The following is a 10,008-nucleotide window of genomic DNA, read 5'->3' as shown; positions in this document are numbered from 1 at the left end:
ATTTTAACGAACAGGATTAACATTATCACTTCTAACTAGCTGTAATAAAAATGTATAAACTTAAATAAAAGAAAAGTAAATGATTAAGAATTTGTTTAACTTTTTCCTTTGTAATCACTAAATAAACATAAACATACATACATTTTACATAATTTTCGAAAGAAATCTAGTATGTCTGTATGAGATTCATTCAATATTTAATGATCTAATGAGATCACAAAAACAATTAGAGTCTAAACACTCACTGTTTTCTATCAACTCTACATTAGTTGGAGAAATATTTAATTAAATTATTATTAAATAGCAATTGAAATAATAATATAATTAATTAAAATTTATTATTATTTAAAGTGTATATAAAACTTTCAGTTTGAAATTGCCTTTCGTTTGCCAATTGTTTGCAAATAGGGATTATTTTGAATTGTTTGTCCATATTCAGTAAGGATCGGCAATATTTACGCATTATATAACTAATTAGCATTGTTTTCACCATTTATTTTGAATTAAAAAATATTGAGATCCGAGATTTTGGTCGGCGATCCATAGACTAAGATGAAGTTATGAAATAATGGATCATACAATTCCAGTCTTAAAGAGATAATTGCAGGAGCTTAATTAAGGATGTTCCGGCTTCTAGAGTTAGTAAAATAATTTCTTTGAATTCTACGTGAGAAGCTTTTCTTTATTGTATTTAGGATTATAACATCACATTTTATTGTTGATGCTCGTTTCTCAGGTTCTTGGTAATGCTTTAGAAGGTTTGATAGAAATGCCCTTTCAGCACATTGAGTTTGTGATTTCTGAGGTTTCTACGTTAGCAATAAATGCATGCCAGCAGATTCTCAAGAGATTTGCTGTGTCAGAGCCAGTAACTTACAGTAACAGTAACAAGTACCATTTTTGTGCTCAAACATTGTTTCTCCTTATATTTAAATTTTTTCCAAAGACTGAAACTTCTCAGAAGTTCATATAATTTATTGAAATGTTGATTTGGTTAGGACTACTACTGGGAATGTCTGATTGAGCGACTAGCACCCTCTTCAAAGCACTCTGTATTATGAAAATGTAAAAAACTACTGCATGATATGTTGTTTTCTATCTATCTTTTAACTTATCTCTGAAACTGAAATAATATCAGCAACCGATCGTAAGCTACCAAGTCTTAAAAAGAATTGAATTTTCTAGGTAGTTCCTTTACTTTATAAATTAAATAACAATATGTAAAATCGTTGAAAGCTTGTACACATTTGATGAAATGTTGATTAGATTAATATTACCATAGGGAGCACTAGTGTGTCTCTTTGAAAATCTGATAGAGTTACTTCCCTGTTCATATCACGTTGTTTTATGAAAAATGTAAGGATCCGTTGCGATATGTATTGTTTCCAATCCATTTCTCGAGATAGGAAGATGAAACTTAATTAATATCAGCAATAACTGATTAATTTGACAAAGGAAAAGAAAACTAGCTACTAATTCTTAACCTAGACTGAATTTTCTAAGTTATGCATTTACTTTATAAATTAAGTAACTATATGTAAAACGGTTGAAAGTTTGTACAACATTTGATAAAATGTTGATTAGATTAATAAATGCTATAGGGAGCACTAGTGTGTCTCATTGAAAGACTGATAGAGTTACTACCCTGTTCATATCACATAGTCATATGAAAAATTTAAGGATCCGTCAGAATATGTATTTTTTCCAATCCATTTCTCCAGATCGGAAAATGAAACTAAAATAATATGAGCAATGGATTATAACTGATTGATTTGACAAAAGAAGAGAAAACTACCTATCAAGTCTTACCCTGAATTGAATTTCTATGTCATGCCTTTATTTTGTAAATAAAGTAACTATATATAAAACCGTTGAAATAACAGCTTTCGGTTATTTTTAAATAATCCGTCCATTTATTAATTTTGTTAGTGATTTATAGCCTTAGTCGTGGGTAGTCTTGATGAATCATTGAGGATTTCATTCCATTCGAGTGGAGTTTTCCCTAAAATGAACATTATTGTAACTATATACCGTAAACAACAGCGGACGTTCACAAAAAAAATTCAAATGATAGATGAATCAAATATTCCATGACAAAAGTGTTAATCATTGTTGGGTATTATGCAATTTAAAACATTTTCCAATATTATCAAGCAATTTCTTTTCTTTCTTGGTTTATACGTTACAAGGAAGGTTTAGTTCTGGAAGCTAGTAGATCTAAAAACTATTTACCCATTAAAATGTTAAAATTTACAAAAGCTGTATGAAAACTATCTGACAGAAATTATAAATAATGAGGCAAAATTGATGAAAAGTGATGCTTCTCGTAAATATGACAATAATTTGAAACTGCCATGGGTTGACTGACATTTATGTTTGTATTTGTAGATGGTAATACTGCAGGTCAAATAATTGTATCAAAACAATCAAGAAAATTCTAGTATTTGGCAACTAATGATGCTAATTAAATGTAAATATCATCACGTGTATCTGAACTTAAATTTTATTAACAAATAAACAATTTAGATGCAACAAAAGCAAGATGGGAGAATTTTTTTCATCAGCCAGTAAACATAAACTTGTGAAAACTTATGGCAAATATATGGCGATGATCAAAGAATAATATAGATTCTAAATTTACAGAATAAACAATGAAACAATTAAATGTTGATTAGATTAATATTGCTATAGGGGCACTAGTGTGCTTCCTATAGCAATATTAATATGTAAGGATAGAAAGCCTAAACTGAAATAATATCAGCAATAGATTAGAACTGATTCATTTGACAAAAGAGAAGAAAACTAGCGACCTGAAAAGACTTACCCTGAATTTGTATGTGATGCCTTTATTTTGTAAATAAAATAACTATATATAAAATCGTTGAAATAACAGCTTTCAGTTATTTTGAATTAATCCGTCCATTTATTAATGTTGTTAGTGATTTATAGCCTTGATCGTGGGCAGTCTGAATGAATCATTGAGGATTTTATTCTATTCGAGTGGAATTTTCCCTAAAATGAATATAATTGTAACTTTATACCGTAAACAACAGCAGACGTTCACGAAAATAATTCCAAATGATACATAAATCCATGACATTCCATGACAAAAGTATTAATCATTGTTGGGTCTTGTGCAATTTAAAACATTTTCGCGTTTTTTTTACAAATACGCGTTGCGAACGGCATTGGCACTGATCCAGATAAAGTTAACATTGTGAAAAACGGACCGGACTCCGAAAACATTCATTCGGTTTGTGGTCTGGCGTTAACTTCAAACAGAACTAGTAAGTATCAAAGTGTTTCTCGTCGATATTAGTTGAGTAGTTTAGATATTATTGCACGTTATTGTATTTTAGCAATGCTCAGAGCACGGTACAATCCCGTTTATGGAAACGAATACTATCTGGGTGACACCAGATCTATTCCTGACTACAGAATTCACAGATCGTACGATTTTTACGACTTCTGGCCATACAGAGTACGGATTACGTTCAGAAATAGACCATTCAGGAGATGGTTGACCACTCCAAGTTTGGTAATATGACTTTTGTTTAATATTTAGTACGGGAAAATGGTAAATATTTGCTTGAAAATAGTTGAGTTTGACTAAGTCATCGAATTCAGTTGTTATTTTACCGATTCCTCGGATCTTAATCAAATTAATCAAATATTTACCGTTCCTAATCCAATAGTTTCCATCGAAACATACTGACTTAATAAATTTACGTTTCAGTTCAGACAAACCCTTTATTCGAACCAAAGCAGCTTAGTAAAAACCAGCTCAAGCGTGTCGAAATACAGTCTCTATTAAAACCGATACCAAACTCGAAAGCCTACCTAATTTATAAAAATATTTTATTTTTTTAATTGTTAAACGTTAATAACTGCCAATTCATGTTTTTGTAATTTGATTTTTTTAAATAAAATAGTTATTAAAATGTAACTTGATTTATTATTTATGAAAATACAGAATGTATATAAATAGTATTTTAATAACAAATAATAAACTATATTTCGTATCAATTGTTGTTAATATGTTGTAGTTATTGTTCATACTATCATATCTCATTGTGTACAATTGTACACATTAAGAAATATACTCTTTAAAGTTGTGATCCAGCTTCCCCCAAAGAAAAAAAAAAGAAAATTTTTAATATAGGGAAGTACTGCTATCGTACCAAAGTCAGACACGTTTTTTTTTAGAAAATTACGGGTGTCTTAATATACGATACTATTTTTACTAATATTTCAACATTTCTAAATTTTTAAATAATAGTAAATTAGTAAATATTTATAATAAATATAGTATATATAAGTATAAGTAAAAATAGTAAAAATTTTGTTAATATTTTACTGCTGTTTTAGTTTTGTTGTTTTTAGTTTACAGTAGAGCTGGAAATATCATGTCAACTGACTGGAAAAAAGTTTCGTTTATAATTAATATCTAATTATATATCCTATAAGGACATTTTCTTAAAGAGTTAAGCCTTGAAAATATGAACAAAATGGATTTTTTAGATTATAATGCCCCCTTAAAATGATCTTTATTAGGTACCAAAAAATTAAATTGAAAACTAAAAATAACAGTGTTTGGTAAACACTACTTAGTTTAATTTACTATAATAATATGTTTTATTGCTATGCTATTTGAATATTTCAAAATAATATAAAATAACTAAGAAATTAAAAGATGCTTCATTGGATCTTAAAATACCTTGGAAGTATTCCTATTTCATCAATATATTTCAAAAATTCTTCATCAAAAATACAATTAATGATAATTGACAGACGGTTGAATATATTTAAAAAATCACTAAAAACAGCAGTATTTAATGAACACCATTTACAACATTTAGCTTTAATGACTGTAACATTATGGTTTATTGCTATGATATAAAAATGTTGGTATAATTAATATAAAATAAGTAAAAAATTAAAATATGTTTCAAATTGTATCGGATCTTAAAACATTTCGGAAGTGCTTTTATGTCATTAGTATGTTTAGAAAATTATCGAAATAATAATTAAAAACAATTATCAGATGTTATATTATAAAAATTAAAATGAGTTATAGCTTAAACCACTCTAAACTTACACTGATCTAAAAAATCTCTACATTATTTAATCCCTATAGTAAAAAAAAACACCAAAAACAGCATTCTTTATCCAATATTATTAATTTAAATTACTATTACTATTATGGTTTATTGCTATGCTGTAAAAATGTTTGAAAATAATATAAAATAATTAAAAAATTAAAAGATGCTTCAAATTATATTGGATCTTAAAACAACATGGAAGTACTTCTATATTATTAATATTTATTTCAAAATTCTTTAATCGCAAGTGTAAGTAAGAAATTAAAATATGCTTCATTAGTATGTTTAGAAAATTCTTAATCGAAAATACAATTAATGACAATTAACAGATGGTTGAATGTCATATTTTGAAAACCAAAATGTGTTAAAGCCTAAACTAATCTAAACTTATTTATAGTTCAACCAAATCTAAAATGTTTTTTTTTTCGTTTGATTCGTGTCAGAAATATGCAAATAGTGAAAAACATATGATACAGCTTATTAGTTTGTTTGAATTTTATATAATTAAGATTTATTTGTTTTTTTTCTTGCTAAAATGCCACAATAATATAACCGCAGGTCTCGAAATAAGCTTGACACATACGTAAGGCGCATTCACTATAAACAATATATCTGGAAGGGTGCCAGAAGCAACATTCTCGCCTATAGATAATTTTAAAATATCCGAAATAGTATCTCGACATCGCACCTGAAAAGATTCGACTAACGAACAGGTTTTGTTTATCAATAGATAGTGATTATTTGTATTTGAGAAAATAATTGTAAGTATTACTAGAATGTGTAGATGTTGTAGTTGTTTCAGTAATGCTTTTTGTTGGTATATTCGTGACTGTAACATATAATTCCTATTCATTCTTGATATTTTGAATAATCATATGAATGAAGTTTTCTCAATAATGTTATCAATAAATATAGGTGAACTGATCCAACATATATAAAAATAACTACAGCTTAATCTGATATATCTGGAATTTAGTATTAATGTGCTGAATATAATAAATAATTCAGATATTCATTGAAACAGTTATGTTGAATAATTGGAAAAGCAAACAAGTTTTTTAAGTAAAAGTTATTAAGTATTCTCGATACAGGAACAAGTTGCAGCTTTATATAAAATACTTGAGAATATTTGTAAAATTTATATGTTATATTTATGTGTAAAATATATGTCCACTAACCTATAAGGTATCATTTCAATAAGTTAAATATAGGTATATATCTAGGAAGACTCATTGGTCCTATCTTAGTCTCTCGTGTGATATTGTTTGTTTTTTAACGTGGCTTTTTTTCTAAAATTCACCTGATTACACTACACTACGCAGGATCAGAAAGGAGTTTAATTGTCTTCGATATTGCGTTAATAATGAAGTCTGTCCTCATGCCTCTTTGCAGTTCTCTTGATTTCCTGAGTGACAGTCAGTATTTGAAGGTCTCGATGTAAATAATCAGTTATGTAGCATCTCGGTGTACGTATAACACTTGTCAAGACTTCGTTCGAGAAAATTTGTGTTGTATGTATATTAGTTTTCGCGGAATATCCCCATAATTGAATTCCGTATGACAATATATGTTCCAATACTTGCACATATAATAGCAATTTATTATGTACTGATAATTGTGATTTTCTTCAAATTCACCAATATATTTTCCCACATTTCAACTTTAGTTCTTTCCTTTTCTATTTTACACATTCCTTCCAGTGAAGTTTTGCATCAAGATTCATACCGAGGTACTTAGCGTTGTTGGTATTTGGAATTATAGTATTATTTATTGTTATTATTGTTTGCGCGGTCTGATTATATGTAAACTGTACATTCACGAATTTAGCTTCGTCAAATTTAGTTTTCTATGTTTGGGCCCCACTATTTAGAATGTGGCTTGCCTATTGTAATTTGCTTGCCTATTGTGCGGCTTTTTGCTGTTGAATCCGACAGCAAGAATCGAAGTGACATTAGCAAATGCAGCTATCGTGATATTTTCCATTTGTGGTATATCCCACGTGTAAATATGAAATAGATATAAAGAATTGTTCCCAATAAACTTTCTTGTGGTACACCTACTTTAGATTATTTTATTATAGAGTAGGCTTCTTCTTGTCTGACTATAAACATTCTGGCTATAATGTCAGATTTCAATAGTTCAGTGTGTTGTTTTGGTAACATTTTCTGCAGCTTCTGAACAAAATCTTTCTGTCATGTGATACGTTTCCTAAGACTTGTGCTACCTATTTACAGCTGAAAATATCTTTATAATTTCATTGTCCTTTTAAATTACGTGTGGTCAATCGTCGAATGTCTGTTAAGAAACCCAAATTGATGTATAGTTATTGGGGTTTTTCTCTCAATAATACACGGGAATTATTCAAATAGTCCTACCTACTTTAAGGTTGGGTATAATGCTGACATGTTTTAAAATAAAATGAAACTAAGAAGCATAATGTATTATATACAATTAACTTATTATCGATAAACGTCCAAAATTGGAGAAGAATTGATACAAAAATACATTATTTTTATATTAAACTTAATGGATGATAAAAAAAGCGAAAATATATAATTAATTATGAATGATATCTCATTCACATCAATCTCTCATGACATCATTATGAAGACATTACATCTTTAAAAAAAATAAAAGACAGCTCGATGTAGTATTTGTCAAAGTCAACATCTAGTCAACCGATCGTTAAAAAAATTACAGAAAATTATAGAAATTATTATAGAAAAATATATCTAAAGTTTCACTAAACAACAAACTCTCGTGATTATTAGTAAGTATATACTCTGCATATTCAGATATTCAGAAATTTATCAAAAATATTTCTCATATATTACAGTTAATATAAAGCTGACGTGATAATGATCGTGAAACACGCAAAAAATGTTTAGTTAAACTTTAAAATATTGACATTACAACTTATTTATTTTGTACACAAAGTTTTGACGACACTAAAGGGTTGTTTTTAATTTTCTGGTCTTACACGCAATGTTAAGCTTCAAAGAAACTAATCTACGCTAAAATTTTTCGGTAACTCGGCTTGTTTCTAAACAAAAACTAATTTTAAAGTTGGCCTCAAGTTGCCTTCTGAATTTTTTAGGTGTTTGTATTAAATTGGCCGGCTTTATCTAAACTTCGGGTATATTAAAATATAAGTTCATGAAACAAGGTTTCGTTCGTTTTTTGCCAACTACAGTGATTTAACGTGGATATACGTTTGTATAACAAACATAGAAATATAGCAATAAAGTATACAAAGTGCATAGTAGTAATTTTTGAGAAAAAATTAATGTTTATGTCTTGTTCTTTGTTATTTTTTCTATCCTAGACTCTTGATTATTTAACAAAACTACGTGATTTGTATATTGATGTGCCCGGTGAAAAGAAATTAGTCAATTGCAGCCTATTATCAGTGGAAGATCAGATCTAGAGAACTGTTAATAATTTATGCAGTTCAAAATATAATGGAACTGTTATATAATTGATTAAAGTTCCTTTTAAGGAGAATATATTACGTCTATATTGGGTGTAAAATCTTGGATATCATGAATCAGCGATAATAATCTATCCATGAAAATAGGAACTATCAATGTAAATATATGTTTTAATAATTATTTACAAATATGATTATTATTAAGATTACTCGACTATCAGACGTTACTAAATGTAAAAAAGCTGGGTAAATATTGATCCATATTTACACTTCTTCATTGTATTGATTAGTTAACTAATATAGACTTTTATAGTTAACTAATATAGAATATAGAGAGAATTCTTTAGACGCTTGAAGAATATTTTGATTAATATTTATTGTAACAATTTTCTTAATAAATGTCTTTTTAAAGTAAAAAATATCAGAGTAAATGCAATTTTAATATGTTTAAGCAGTTACGATCTTAAACTGGCATTGGAGCCATCTAGGCGTTAGTTGTTGAAATATCGGTTCCCTGCGTACTAAAATGTTGGCATTTATCTGGACTAAGCTAAAATGTGTTAAATATCATATTTATTTAATATTTTCTAAGCATTTTCAACACGGTACTCCAAAAACGATATATTACTATTTATTGTTATATTGTTATTGGACTATGACCACCCTTGTTAAACCATTCACTCTTTATTAAATTCTTAGCTATATATTTACACAATTTTAACTAGTTGGCTTTAAATATTCAACGCTACAATTTCATTATTTAAGGTACAATATACAATGCCTATCGATTATCTCTTTACGTACTTCACTGTGGACACTGATATGACTATTTACCATTTTAGTTTTATTAAGCGATTGTAGATTGATTATAGGGTTTTTATTTTGCATTAGTATTAATTGGAATGTCCAAATTCATATCATTAAGAAGAACATTGCTTGTATTTCACTTCATATACTGTGAGAGTAATATTATCCTTATTCAGTGCTATCGATTTGTACCTTTCTTCTTTTGCTTGCCTGAGCTTTATTTGCTGTAGCGACAATACTTGTGCCATTTGAATTTATATATTCAGCAAGGGACAGGGAAGCTAAAAAACTATCACTTGACTTTTTTATTTTTTTAACTATGGCTGTATTTATTTTTTATTACATAATTCTTAAAATATTCGTTATTTATCGTCACGTCGCCAGTTTTTCTAACTACGAAAACGCAATTGTTTTATATTTAGAAGAGTTTTTACGAAGGACAAACAAGATGTTTTGTTTGTGTTTGTCAGGGTTCGTAGTTATAAATTGTGCAGAAATTCAACGATATTTTAACTAATTAACAGACGACAAAATATATAACATAGTACCATTATGTGGTTTAAGTTCATATATAATACTGAATAATATCATAAATTTACCAGAGTATTGAAAACATAGGAAAAGAGATCAAATTTATTAAGTAATGAACTCATATTGAAAATGAATACC

The 10,008-nt window shown here is 28.0% G+C and overlaps 1 protein-coding gene and 1 long non-coding RNA gene across 2 annotated transcripts in view; both read left to right on the top strand.

Annotated features, from left to right (window-relative positions):
• LOC143200521 (uncharacterized) overlaps positions 1-10,008 on the top strand; it is a 182,831-nt gene that overhangs the window by 110,699 nt on the left and 62,124 nt on the right. The gene's annotated exons all lie outside the window — the stretch shown is intronic.
• Positions 3,151-3,946, top strand: LOC143200527 (uncharacterized). Its single transcript, XR_013006744.1, has 3 exons — positions 3,151-3,287; positions 3,360-3,538; positions 3,737-3,946. It is a non-coding gene; the product is annotated as an uncharacterized LOC143200527 (long non-coding RNA).

This window comes from Rhynchophorus ferrugineus, unplaced genomic scaffold (genome assembly GCF_030347505.1).
Source record: "Rhynchophorus ferrugineus isolate W39M unplaced genomic scaffold, kcgeb_rfMv2 rfM8, whole genome shotgun sequence".
NCBI lineage: Eukaryota > Metazoa > Arthropoda > Insecta > Coleoptera > Curculionidae > Rhynchophorus > Rhynchophorus ferrugineus.
The sequence above is the reverse complement of the archived record's forward strand: the minus strand, read 5'-3'. Positions and strand labels throughout refer to the sequence as shown.